This window comes from Talpa occidentalis, unplaced genomic scaffold (assembly GCF_014898055.3).
Source record: "Talpa occidentalis isolate TD23 unplaced genomic scaffold, MPIMG_talOcc4v2.1 talOcc4.5, whole genome shotgun sequence".
NCBI classification, from domain to species: domain Eukaryota; kingdom Metazoa; phylum Chordata; class Mammalia; order Eulipotyphla; family Talpidae; genus Talpa; species Talpa occidentalis.
This window is the reverse complement of record NW_023604861.1, coordinates 81,945,250-81,958,848: the sequence shown is the minus strand read 5'-3', so window position 1 is coordinate 81,958,848 and position 13,599 is coordinate 81,945,250. Positions and strand designations below refer to the sequence as shown.

Sequence of the window (13,599 nt, the reverse complement as noted above, 5' to 3'; positions counted from 1 at the left end):
TTTTATCCTCAGACAATTTCACAAAGGTTGATTGGGGGTAGGGCTCTGTGTGTCCCTTGCGTAAGGCAGAAGAGAGTAGAAGCGGAGTATGGGGAAGAGGGAACTGTGCTTGAGTGGAAAGGGAACATTATGCCATCCCACTGACTGGGACACTGAGTGGGGAGGGAGAGGGAGGTCTGCCATGGTTGTCCATTGGTGGGTGAGGTGAGGTCTCTGGGTAAAAGGAAAGAGGCTGGTAAACTGTTTTCTTAACCCAGAAGTGTACAAAATTAGTGTCTGTGTCATTCATTCAACAAAAAATAGTTAACAAGTAATATCTGAAAACACCTCTGTGTAAAAAGGCCCTGTGTCAGGTACTAGGAAGGAAGTGTTTTATAGCCAGGGATGTGTCTTGATTATATTCTTTTTTTCATTTGAAGATTTTATTTATTTATGCATACAAGAGCTGGGATGTAGACCAGAGGTGGAGGGGGGCCGGATGAGAGGATTCACCAGAGACAGAGTGGGGAGCAGAACAGGTGGATCTACTGAAATACACTGCTGAGGAGAGCAGTGGGTGAGACAAGAGACATCTGCCACACCATGTGGGTAGCTCCCTGGCTGGAGATCGAATTCATGCTGTAGTGGCTGCGGATTGCTTCATAGTGCTGAGACTTAACCCCTTGTGCCACCAGGAAAGCCCCTTGGTTTTATTCTTTCCTGTGTAGCAGAGTTAGATTTCTCAGGGTTTCATTGCCTGCCTGAAGGTTGCCACTCAACCTCAGAGACTCTGAAGTTGATGCCTGGCTGATTCTGTGCCTCCCAGTATCAGGTTTGGGGTGAAGGCTGCCCATCCACATTGCAGCCTAACCAAGGTCAGATTGGAGGGAGTGAGGTGCTGTGGGACTGGACCAGGCTCCCAAGGACATTTGCCTCCGAGCTTTTCTGAGAAGCTAGTGGACTGAGGGTAAGGAGTGGAGGATCATGGGTTTCCACTCCTCCCTGATGTACACCCAACATTTTATCAAGAAGGTGGATATAACTGGGTCCTTTACCAGGAAATGAAACCAGATTTGGACCTTATGAGAGATCAGAATAGACTCAAAATAGACTCATGAAGGGGACTTTCATGCAGGAAAGTACAGGCCTCAGAGGTTGCCCATCTTGGGTCAAGGACTCCCTGGAGCCACACGGTTAGGTGAGATAGGACTAGGAGGGCAGAGTCCAGTTGGGTCACACTTCTAACTCCTATTTCTTTGGAACTATGAGTTGGGCAGATTTTATCTTGACTCTTTTGACCCTCTATGAGGCAACAGCTGGGGGTGGGAGAGAGAACAGCGAGCAGCAAGCATGCTTGTTCTTCATTTGGTCCATTTAGTAACTTCCTGTAACTTTTGAGCAAGGACAGGTGTAACCTATTATGCCCAGAGGTGTGCATTCTCTGACACATGCCTGTGGTCCGAGGATGACTAGAAATGGATCCTCTCCCAGCGCCACCAAAAGAAAATTTATTGACCATGGGGACAGGGTGGAGGGGCTTTGTGTATGTAGCTTTTGCCAGGTCCTTTCCTTCATCTGACCAGTAAGTAACTTACTTTGTACCGGACACAGTGAAAGGCATCTGGGTTATATCTCCTTCATGCTTCACTCCTTCCACTTTGCAAGGTCCACATTTTGCTGGTAAAGATGCAGTACCACAGGGAGAAAACCAGACTTGGCCTCTGTCTCTGAGTGAGTGAAGCTGGTGTCAGTCTCTTGGCAAATTCAAATGTATTTGCTGGTCTTTCCCTCAAGTAATTCTAGGTTGCTTTCTAACTTATCACCCGCTAAAGGATGGGGGAGGAGGCTAGGAATCTTTCCAGGGAAAGGAACGGCATGGGCAAATGTTTTTTGGTTGAAGGAGAGCAAGGCCCCTTCAAAAGCCCCAGGGAACGCAGTGTGATAAGGAAGGAAAGGCAGGTTGAGTGAGCTCTTGCTGGGCCAGTGTATCACATTCACAACCCTGACTTCACCTAGGACAGCCCTTTCCTTCCTCAGAGATATGACTAGGCCTCGTCTCTGGAAAGCCCTCTCTGAGCACCTGGATACAGTCCAGTCCTCTATTAAATACCTTTTTCCACTTTCCCTCCAGACCCTCGTCTTGTCTCAGAGGGAGCCCTGACCTCAAGTGCTGGGACCAGAGCTTTTCAGCCTTCTGGGCCCTCTGACTGGATTGACTCTCCTGCCTGATGATCAAGCCTTAATTAACTTGGGACTCTTCCAGAAGGGTATGTTGGCAGGGAGTTGCCAGGCATGTGACCAGGGCCTGCTCTGTGCCCAGGGACCAGCCCTGCCCACAGGATCTCTGGGGGCTGTCAGACACAGTTTTGCAGGACAGCTAGCTGACAGGGAATGTGACAGGAATATGAACGTGCCATCAGTCCATGACCTCAGATCCTGGTCTCATGGCTACTGATCTTTTCAGTCAGGAACATTGTCATTACCCGAACTATGCCATCTCGGCTCTAAGACAATTCCAGAATCCCCACTCTCTGATCTCAGCTTTCTCCTTTCCAGAGTTTTCAAAATTCACAACTCCTACCAGCCTTTATCATAGAGTTCCCCAGGTATCATGAGTTCCCCTTTATCATAAGTTTATAAGTTCCCCTTTATCATAGTATTCTGCCCCCTGCAACCTCTGCTGCCTCCCATTCCACCCTCACTTCCTTCTCCTGAAGGCCAGACCCTTTCTATCACATCTGCCACTCTTTTCCCCAAACCTTCCACACCTCCCCTCCACTGCCCTTCCTCTGCTAATGGCCAGGCTAGGTCACGTCAACTTCCTGCTGCCCTCATCTTCCCCACAGGATTGGATCTACCAGCCTCAAGCAGCCAGTGTTTGCCTTTCCTTTCCCCCTAGAAGAGTCCCAAGCCTTCCCCACTGCCCTTTATCTGTAAAGATATCTGGCAAAGAACCCCAAACTATTTCATTGAAAAATCAGAGGATGCAAGGAGACCTTCACTGGGGCAGTCATGGAAGAGTCCCCTCAGATTTCCCTGCCAGAGGGAACCTGCCTGGTGGGGGTTGAAGGCAGGGAGCTCAGAGGTCATCAGGTCCCTCTCCACCCTGCTGCAGCCAGTGGTGCTGTGAGTGCAGCAGAGTTGCAGTGGACAGGCCACTTCTGCCCCAGATCTGAGGCTTCACCTGCTCTCAGCCTGAAGGCATTTTCTGTCCACTCCTGCTCTTTCTCCCTGTGTCTTTCACAGGCGTTTCCCCCTGCCCCTCACATATCCTGTGCTTTTTACTCCATTTAGCATCTGCCCCCAGACCATCTGAACTGACACTGCCTTCCTGAGTGTCAGTGGCATAGCAGCCTGCCATGGGTCCACTCTTGTGTCTATCTTGCACGTCTTTTGGAGGGCACTTCTGCCAGCCCAAAGCTAATCCTTTCAGCTGGCCTTGGGTCTACCCCAGACCCCTGGTATCTATCATCCCATCTTCCCAACTTCCTTTTCTCTTTCGCCTTGAGCTTTACCTTACTGCCTACTCTTCCTTCATCCATTGTCACCAGTGCCACCAGTAAACCCCAACTTGCTAAATTCCTTGGGTATATGAATCTTTGCCGTAGTTGAGCTATGTAGAAAACACCCTCTCCTCCCTGAACCATTGTCCTTTCTTGTCAATTCTGTTGTTGGCCTCTCTTCCTCTCTCCTTCCCCAGTCTCCTCTTCCACGACCAGCCCTTAAATGCTGGTGTTCCATAGGGTTTGTGTGAGACCCTCCTCTCAATAAACTCCCTGCCTCCATGAAGGAGATTTCCAAATACCAACTTGCTGGCAACTTCCAAAATTTCACTTTTCAATCAGTAATTTTCCTTGAAGTCCATATTCTGATAACCAACTGGTGAAGGCACTTATTGTCTTTCCACTTCAGTGCACTGTGTGTACTTCACACCCAGCAAGTCCCTAGATGAACTCATAGTTGCCCCCTGCACCCCCCTCCAACCCCAAGGCTGCTCCTCTAGGATCTCTAGCCTCCAGCTTGCCTGGGAAGCCCCCTTAGTCCTTCCCTTCAGGTCACCCAGCACTACCATTTCTACTCCACACTCCCTTCCCATCTGCCTGCCGCTCTCTGCCACTGAATGTAGTTAAGCAGTTCTTAACTACTTAAGTTCTTAACTACACTATCAATTCCATCTCTTAACCCAGTGTCTTGATTCTTACCCCATATGTCTCCATTAGTTCTCAAATTGATCTTTCTGAAGGACCTGGAATTCTGAACCAGGAAGACATCTATTGCTTCCCATTATACTTCATCATTATCAGACTTTCTCCATGTGCCAGTTAAAACCCTTCAGGATCTGGTCACCTTCCTTGACCTTTAAGGGTTACCCACATTGAATCATATGTAGCTTCCAACATGTCTTGCTCTCAGAATCATTGCATCTGCCTCCCTCTTCCTAAAGCACTCTTCCCCACACCCCCTTGGCTGATTCCTCATCCATCAAAGCTCAGATCAAGGGGTACAACCCCCAGGATCCTGAGTAGAGAGGTAATATTTGCAGAGTGTTCAGAAGAATGGCAGAGAATTTGTGAAACTGAATTTGAAGAAGAGTATTCTAGGGACAAGGAATGGCAGTTAAAAGGCATGGAGGTTTGGGAGAGAGGGATCTGTTAAAAGAACTGAACTTAGTTCTGCAGCTGGAGCAGAAGTTAAATGGGCAGGGCATGCTAGAGATGGATCTGGGAAGATGAGACCAGAAACAATGACTATTAGGCTCCGGGAAAACTGATTTCACCCAGCACGGAACAGGGTAGGACATAATGAGTGCTTTTGATGCCATGGAGAAGAGGGGCAGGAGTGGACAGTGCCTGGATATGGAAGGTCTGGAGAGGAAGTGATAGTGGTTCAATTAAGAGGTTGTGGGTGTGACTCCAAGCAGGCCAGGGGACAGAGTGAAGGTTGTGATGCCTGATGATGACGTGTGATGCAGTTTCTGGGTTGAAGATGAAGACCCTCACCAAGATGGCAGCCCTGGAGAGGAATAGATTTGAGAGCAAGAAAATGAATTCAGTTTTGCTTGTAAGACCTGAAAAGTGTACATTGGAAGGGGCTTTATGAGAGCACAATTGAAGGCAGAACTGGGGGGAAGGATCAGATATATGCTCAGATCCTACCAGCTGCTGAGAGCTGACTATTAAATATTCTGGAATTTTGTGACAGTAGTTAAACTTCAGTATCATTTAAACATTAAAATATATAAAGTTATAATTATATAGCTTTTATTAAAAGCAAAGATAAAAACTCAAAATTCATTATTTCCTAAGAATTTGACAATATTTTATTGCTTACGCTTTTAAGATTACTTGCAACTGTATGTTTGTGGAAATATTATATGGTGTTATGTTACTGTGCTTTTCTTCCCCCATTCTGCATTCAGTGACATCACTTCGGTAGCTTGAAATTGGCTGTGGCGTGAATATTTACACCATGGGCATTGGCAAACAACACAAATCAGGGCTTGATTTATTGTTTTCCTGATTGTCTAGATTTGATTGTTTAAGAAAATTATAGAGAAAATGTTGATTGTCCTGACTTGATTGTCTGAGAAAATTATAAAGAAAATGTTAATAACGAACATTAAACTTAAGTGTGTGTTGTGCATGTGACCAGTTACATTGTGGATGGTACAGAAATATTAAGCAAATATTCTTCAGCTTTCAAAAACTATTTCTGAGTCATTGCAGTTACTTATATCATTGACATATACGTGAAGTTCCAATGTATATCTTCATTAGTTCATTTTTTTTTTACTAGTTGGTGCAAACAAAAATATCAGTCAACATTCATGTTGGAACTACACTTATTTGCATAGCTATAGATTGGTTATGAATTCAACAGGTTAGTAAAAAAATTAGTGAAATCATTCCGTGAGGTTCAGTTGGCTATATGCAATTTATAATAAGAAGTGCTATATATTTTATTATTACCTATAAATTACTAAACACCCCTGTGTCAGTAAAATTTGCAGTAAACTCATATATGCATATCCACGACTACATTTTTTTTTCTTTAGAGGGGCCTCTTGTTAAACATGGACCAGCACACTAGTGACTTGACTCTTTGGAAGGCTTCCCAGAAGAGGGTGGGAATGATTGCTGGATAAAAGCTCCCATCAGTGGAGAGAGGAGGGGGGCAGGTAAGTTGAGCTCAGATGGAAGGATTAGCCTGAATGGGCACAGACAACAACTCCCCTCAACCCCCCCCCCAGAAAGGATGTGGGAATGAAGAGAATCTGGGGCAGGAAGAAGCTTGTGCTCACCGTTTTCTCTGCCACATAGGGTGCAAGCTGTTTTCTGATGGCTAGAGACAGAGAAGTGAGGAACTAAGGAAGGTGAAGTTTTGGCCTAAGTAATCAGCCAGGGTCAAAGAGAAAAGACCTTCACAGATGAGGCTGACTCAGAAAGACAGGAGATGACAAGAACAGAATCATGAACAGGGCAGCAAATAGGTGGAGTGTCAGCCAGGTTCCAGCCCTGGGCCAAGCCCTGTGGTTGAATTGCTTTTTTAATCTCCCAGGATAATCCTAGGAGGAAACAGAGGTTAAGTCCTTTCTCCACAGTGCACAGCTGGTAGGCAGGTGAGTCAGATGTGCACTCAGGCAGCCTGGCTCTGTTGACAAGGCATGGGCCCGCATAGCACACCTTTTTCCTAAGCAGAGCCCCTCAGACTATCTAGTTGGCATTGCCCCAGGCTAGAGAGGCAAGGCAGGTGTGGCATCAGGACTGGCAAATTCCCACACACATCTGGCCCCAGTCTGGTGGTTGCTGAAGCTAATGATAATGAATCAGGGATTATATTTTTTAAAAATCTTAGTTATCTAAAACTTGTATTTTTTTAAAATTAGAGTATGTGACAGATTGGAATTCACAGAATAGAACATTTGAGAAGCACTAAGCCACCCTTCTAATCACATTGTTCCCCTGCTGGCAACTCTTTTTGATCCCTAGTGACGACAGCAGAGGTATTCTAATGGTTGGTTGGCACTAACTCGTAGAAGAGGGATTTAATTTGGTATCATTACGAGCATTAAAAAAGAAGAAAGAAAAAAAAGAAGTCAAATAGAAAACATCAGTGTATATCACAGGTATAAATATATTCTCTTGGATCTATTTGTGTACATATATATATGCATATATGTAGGACTTAATGGGACAGGGTAAAAGGTGAGCTGGGTTCAGAGACTATCTAGGTGATGGGTAAAAATTGATCAAAGGCCCCAAAAGACCAGGACTTTCTCTCCTGGATTGTGCCAGTGCTCATCTCAGTGATGACCTGGGCCTGGCCTCTGGGAGACTGCAGGTGGAATGGAGGAACAATGTCCCCATGGGGGGATCTTAGAGGAGGAGTCCCTAAGTCTGCTGGGAAATCAGGTAGACTGCCCAGAGATGATAGCACTTTAACTGACTTCTGAGGGGGAGAATTGGTGTTTACCAGGAGAACAGGGCTGTGGGGAGGGTTTGCATGGCCAAGTGAGTGGTTTCTGAAAAGGCATGAGAAAGCCCATCATGTCTGGGGAACTGTGAGCCATTTATTACAGGAGTAGCATGAACTGGGGGATGGGGTGGGGGTGCCCTCATGCACTGTGTTGAGAGACAGAACTTTATTTGGGCATGAAGAGCGATGGAGGAATTTTGAGCAGAAGAATGACTCTAGCAGTTCTGAGGAGAGTGGATTAAGGGGAGGAGGCAAGAAGTGGTGAGACCTGCAGGACAACTATTGCAACAGTTGGTCCTGAAGTAGGGCAGTGAGAGAGGCTCAGGAGGAGGAACCCTAGAACATGCCACCCACCAATCTTCGGAAAGGCAGTGAGAATAGGCAGGGGTGACTGGGGATGGCTCGATGGCAATGGTTTTGCCCATGTCATTGACACGGGAGACAAAATGAGTGTGGGGAGAGGATCACGTGTTTATTCTTGAAAGTGGCACTTGTAGGTGGATGTGGCAGTGGGCCACGGAGCAGAGGAGAGGTTAGGCCAGGAACACAGACCTGGGGGTCACTGACCTGGGTTGAGTGTGGAATGAGAGGGAAAGGGCTGTTCAGGGAACTTCCAGGAGAAGGGATCCTAAAAGACCAAGAGGAGGGGTGTCTGAGGTACAAGTTCCAGAAATTTGGGTTACAGGAACTGATTGGTCAAAGAAAACATAGTAAGAAAAGCCACCATGGGCCTACCCGGTGGCTCAGCGGTTGAGCGCTGGGCTGTGAAGCTGCCCGCAGCCTCTGCAGTGCCGGTTCGATCCCCAGCTGCTCCCCGGCCACCAGAGGAGGGTCCCACATGGCGCGCAGACCTCTCCTGCCGCCCGCTGCTCCCCTCAGCAGTGTACTTTGTCATTCTGCCTGTTCTGCTCTCCGCTCTGGCTCTGGTGAATTCTCTCACCCTCCCGCGCTTCTGACTGTACCTAGTGCTTGTATAAATAAATAAATCTTCAAAAAAAAAAAAAGAAAAGCCACCATGCCAATGGTTCAGAAAATGAAATTCCCTGAAGGGTTCCTGGGATGACGCCCTTGGCAAGGGTACAGTGGAGGGTGGTGGGAACAGGAGCCAGTGGCTTTGGCAGTGAGTAGAGGTGACACAGTGAGGCAGAGAGGAAGCAGGGTGCACCCACCATATGGCACCTTTGTGTGAGTTAGATAGGTGCGCCCCTTCTTCCAGGCATGCTAGCTTGACAAGTGCGTATGGGCTGGATTTTAGCTCTCACGTGTTCCCAGTAGGGCATCACGTGCCATAGCTTTTCTAGAAACTGACTGGGAAGGAAGTAAATTATGGTTGACCAAGGGGGATGCAGGACTATGCTAGGGGATTATTCTTTATGTTGTGAAAGGCTCGTGCCTGTGGACTTGCATGAGAAGGAAACCCAGACTGGGACAAGGTACAGGACAGGAAGACTAACAAGAGGCTAGTGGGAGCTCAGGCCAGAAGGCCCCACCACCCTCAGCCCTTGTGCCAAGAGCACGGGTAAGAGTGGTGAGATCCCCGCTCCTTGGACTCTGTGTTGAGGGGAGCCTTGGTTTTTTTTTTTTAAGATTTATTTATGTATGTATACAAGGGCTGGGGTGGAGGCTAGAGGTGCAAGAGGATGAGAGGACTCGCCAGAGACAGAGTGAGGAGCAGAACAGGCAGATCCACTGAAATACACTGCTGAGGGGAGCAGCGGGTGAGACAGGAGAGGTCTGCCGCGCCATGTGGGTTAGCTCCCCTGGCCAAGGATCAAACTCATGCAGCAGTGGCTGTGGATAGCCACCAGGGAGGCCCGAGGGGAGCCTTGTATGTGGCGTGTTGCGGAAGAGAGTTAGGCAGGAACACTGAGACCCAGCCCAGGCTGCCTATCCCTGGTGACCAGCGTGCCAGGTGACACACAGACTCCCCAGGGAGCAGACTTAGAACTTGGGCAGGCCAAGCTGGTGAGCATTTGTTTACTTACTATTTTACTTTTCAGCGTGGAAAAATTTCAAACACGCCCAAAAGTAGTGGATACCTCAAATGCACCCTTTTTAAAAATTATGTATTTAATCATATATTTATTTAGTAGAACTGGGGTGTAGGCCAGAGGTGCAAGGGGTGAGCGGATTCACCGGAGACAGAGTGGGGAGCAGAGCAGGTGGATTTACTGAAATACACTGCCAAGGGGAGAGCAAGCGAGATAGGAGAGGTCTGCTGCACCATATGTGGGTCAGCTCCCTGGCCAGCTGTAGCACTGATAGTGCTGAGACTTAACCCCTAGACCACCAGGGAAAAGCACCCTCTTGCACCTATCATTTAGCTTTACCAATTACTCTTATTGTCAGTCTTATTTAAAGTATGTAAGGGCAGGAAGACAACAGGGCAGGTTTTCTGATCCAGCAGACCGGGTAAAGGAGGAGTTAGAGTCCTCAGTGGCTTTTGCAGGTCTTTATTTAGATTACTAGGCACATGGCAGGCAGGGGTGCTGGGGGGCCGGGAGGCTGGCAGTCCTCCCAGCCCCCAGCAAATCCTCACTCCGTCTGGGCTCTCTGGAGTTCTCTCTGCTTCCGTTCGTTCTTGGCTTCTGCTGGCGTCCCTGTGATGCCGCCCTTAAAAGCCGAGTCTTAGCCCAGGTGAATCCCATCTACCTAGGCCCACACCCTACTCCAGGTGCCCGCCATCAGGCATGCATTCAGGACAAGGATCCATCATCTATCCTGATGGCGGGAGGGCAGAAAAGCCTGATACTTTACTTACCCTACAATGTACTTCCCCCTTTATGTACCCTTATAAAAACTTTAAAAATTATAATAAACTTACTTTTTCAGAGCAATTTTAGGTTCACAGCAAAATTGAGCAGTAGGTATAAAGACTCCCAATTTACCCCTCATTAAAAGTTTTATTTGGTAATAATTTTAAGCTCACAGAAAAATGCAAGAACAAGTTGCTTTATTTTTAAATACTGTTTTCTTACTAGAGAATATATTCCCAGAATACATGTATATATAATATATCTGGAAGAAAAGATCATTCATGATTCTACCACTCAATACAAGTATTCTCATTGTGTATTTCCCTACAGACTTTTCTTCTGTACTTACCTGCATGTTTTGATTTGGACTCCTTTATCCAGAAACTAACTCCAATCCCCAAAGCTTTCTTGTCTGGTGTGTCCACATGTAGGGTAAAGAAAATATCAGGCTTTTCTGCCCTTCCGCCATCAGGATAGATGATGGATCCTTGTCCTGAATGCATGCCTGATGGCGGGCACCTGGAGTAGGGTGTGGGCATAGGTAGATGGGATTCAGCTGAGCTAAGACTGTGATTTTTAAGGGCGGTGTCACGGGGACGCCAGCAGCAGCAGCAGAAGCCGAGAAGCAGCAGAACGAACGAACGCCAGAGAGCCCAGAGAGAGTAAAGACTTGCTGGGAGCTGGGAGGCTGGCAGGCCTTCCAGCCCCCCAACCAGCACCCCTGCCTGCCATATGCCTGGTGAACCCCAATAAAAGACCTGCAAAAACCCACTAAGGACTCTGACTCCTCCTTTACCCGGTCTGCATGGGATCAGAGAACCTGCACTGTGGTCCAGTCCTGCCTTTACACCACATGAGCTGCCTCAGTCCCGGGGTCCTCACCTCCCAAATCCTGTGGTAGTATCTGCTGGAGAGCACCAACGCTTAAAGGATGGTCTCATCCCATTTTCAGTATTGATGCTGAATATTCCTTCCATTTCTGTTTTTCTGGTGTAATCTTGGTTGATTTCCCAGTGTACTGAGTCACCATCTTCCCCACCTCCTGAACTCATCTTTCTGGATTTGGGGCATCTGTGTCTGAGTCTATGCCCCCACTCACCTGAGAACTTTGTGAGGGCAGGACTCAGATCTGATTCATCTGTCAACATGAGGTGCAGTTGACCTCAAGAAATATGTGTGGAATTGAATCAACCCACTCCTTTGACATCAGCTCTCTCCATCTCTGCTGCAGACTCTTAGGGTGCCTTACACTTATTTACTGCCACTCATGGTGTCTGGCACATAGTATGTGCTCAGTAAGTGTCTGCTGCTGCTGCTGCTACAGTCACCTGGAGATTGCCATGTATGTTAGGGTGCCGGTGTATTTTCCTTCTTCCCTCTTCCCTTTTCTGCCTCCCCTCACTTCTTGATCGTAAAGAAGAGAGGTCATTTTGACTGCCAGCGGGAAAGTTAGGAGCAAAGCTAAGTTGGCACTGAATTCAAAAGAAGCAGTTCCCTGCACTGAGGCTATTTTATGTGTTTGCATTGCTCACAATCCCAGTTATCATCAGCAGCAATTAAAACTATTTCAGGATCAGTTCAAAGCTGCCTTTGAGGTATTTTAAGTTGGACAGAAATCTTCCATGTGTAATTTCCTAGTGTCATTAGAAGTCTACTGGTCTTTGGAGAATACCCAGTCTGTCTATGTTGATTGCCTGAAGATTTCATAGATTGCAGGAGTATTTGTCACTACTCCTGGGGTTAATGTCCCAGGAACTATTTGGACGCTCTTACAGGTCCCATTCCCTTCCTTTTACGTGAAGGGGACATGGAGATGGGAGAGGAAGGGGGGTTCTGCTAGGGTCTTCCCTTAGAGCCAGTGCCTCTGGTCAGACAAACTGCTGGTCTTCTGTGACCCAGAGGGAGGGTGGTAGGATCCAGGCAGAAAGGGATAAAGGGCTCGCTCTAGGGTGGAGGCGTAGGAATTAGGAAGAAGGCGCAAACCCAATTTGGAGGGCAGGGCTGTAAAGAGGGGACTCAGGAGAACTTCAGAACACCTTGAGTAACATTCCTACTTGATTGAAAGATAGAAAGAAGCAATTTGAACTTCTAGGGAATTAGTCAGCAACTCTTGGTTAGCCCTGGCCCTGACCCCGGGCCTGAAGAGCCAGTCATGGCATTGGGGCCTGAGATCACAGTTTCCCAAACACCTCCAGGTCCTCCAGGGCCAAGCATCTGCTGATAGGCTGAACTGGGTGGCTTCCATGTGCAAGAGTCTAAATGGGGATGGTAAAAGACTGCAGAGCAAACCAAATGGGAAGAAGAGACTGGAATAGTGTAGAGCAGGGGCAGCAGCGCTTTGTCCCTCAGTGGCACGCTGGCCTGTGCAGTGTGGGCTGTGGCAGGGACTAAGAAGGGAAACTATGAAGGAAAAACTTCCCTCCCAAGTGCCTTTGGCTGTGGCTGACTGGTGCGGGCTGGGTAGTTGCTGCTCGGGAACAGTGGTGCTGGTAGTCTAGGGGTTTGTGATTTGGGTAAAAGGAATCTGTTGGTGCTTTTGGTTTCCCCAAAAGCCTTGTGTAGGGTAAGGAAAAATGTCAGGCTTTTCTGCCCTCCCGCCATCAGGATAGATGATGGATCCTTGCGGTCCTGAATGCATGCCTGATGGTGGACACCTGGAGTAGGGTGTGGGCATAGGTAGATGGGATTCACCTGGGCTGAGACTGGGCTTTTAAGGACGGCGCCATGGGGACGCCAGCAGAAGCCAAGAACGAACAGAAGCCGAGAGCAAAGAAGCAGAGAGAATGCCGGAGAGCCGAGAAAGAGTGAAGACTTGCTGAGGACTGGGAGGCCTGCCAGCCTCCCGGCCCCCCAGCACCCTTGCCTGCTGTGTACCGGGTAAATCCCAATAAAAGCCTGCAAAAAACCACTGAGGACTCTGACTCCTCCTTTACCCAGTCTGCATGGGATCAGAAAACCTGCACTGTGTCCTGTTCCTGCCCTTACAGGTAGATAAATGATATCAGGCTTTTCTGCCCTCCTGCCATTAGGATTGATGATGGATCTGCAGTCCTGAATGCATGCCTGATGGCGGGCACCTGAATAGGGTGCGGGCATATGTAGATGGGTACATCTGGGCTGAGAGACTGAGCTTATAAGGGCGGTATCATGGGGATGCCAGGAAGAGCAGAGAGCAGAAGAGAACCATGAGAGAAGCAGAGAACAAGGCCACAAGAGAATGCCAGTGAGCCCAGAGTGAAGACTTGGTGGGGTCTGGGAGGCCTCCCAGCCCCCCAGTACCTCTGTGTAGGGTAAGGAAAATGTCAGGCTTTTGTGCCCTCCCGCCATCAGGATAGATGATGGATCCTTGCGGTCGGTCCTGAATGCATGTCTGATGGCGGGCACCTGG

The 13,599-nt window shown here is 48.0% G+C and overlaps 1 long non-coding RNA gene across 1 annotated transcript in view; it reads left to right on the top strand.

Annotated features, from left to right (window-relative positions):
* Positions 1 to 10,918, top strand: part of LOC119259039 (uncharacterized) — a 103,406-nt gene extending 92,488 nt beyond the window's left edge. Inside the window, exons 10-12 of the long non-coding RNA XR_008554360.1 lie at positions 6,035 to 6,157; positions 6,969 to 7,105; positions 10,793 to 10,918. This is a non-coding gene — a long non-coding RNA (uncharacterized LOC119259039). The remainder of the gene's footprint in view (positions 1 to 6,034; positions 6,158 to 6,968; positions 7,106 to 10,792) is intronic.
* The last annotated feature ends 2,681 nt before the right edge of the window (positions 10,919 to 13,599 follow it).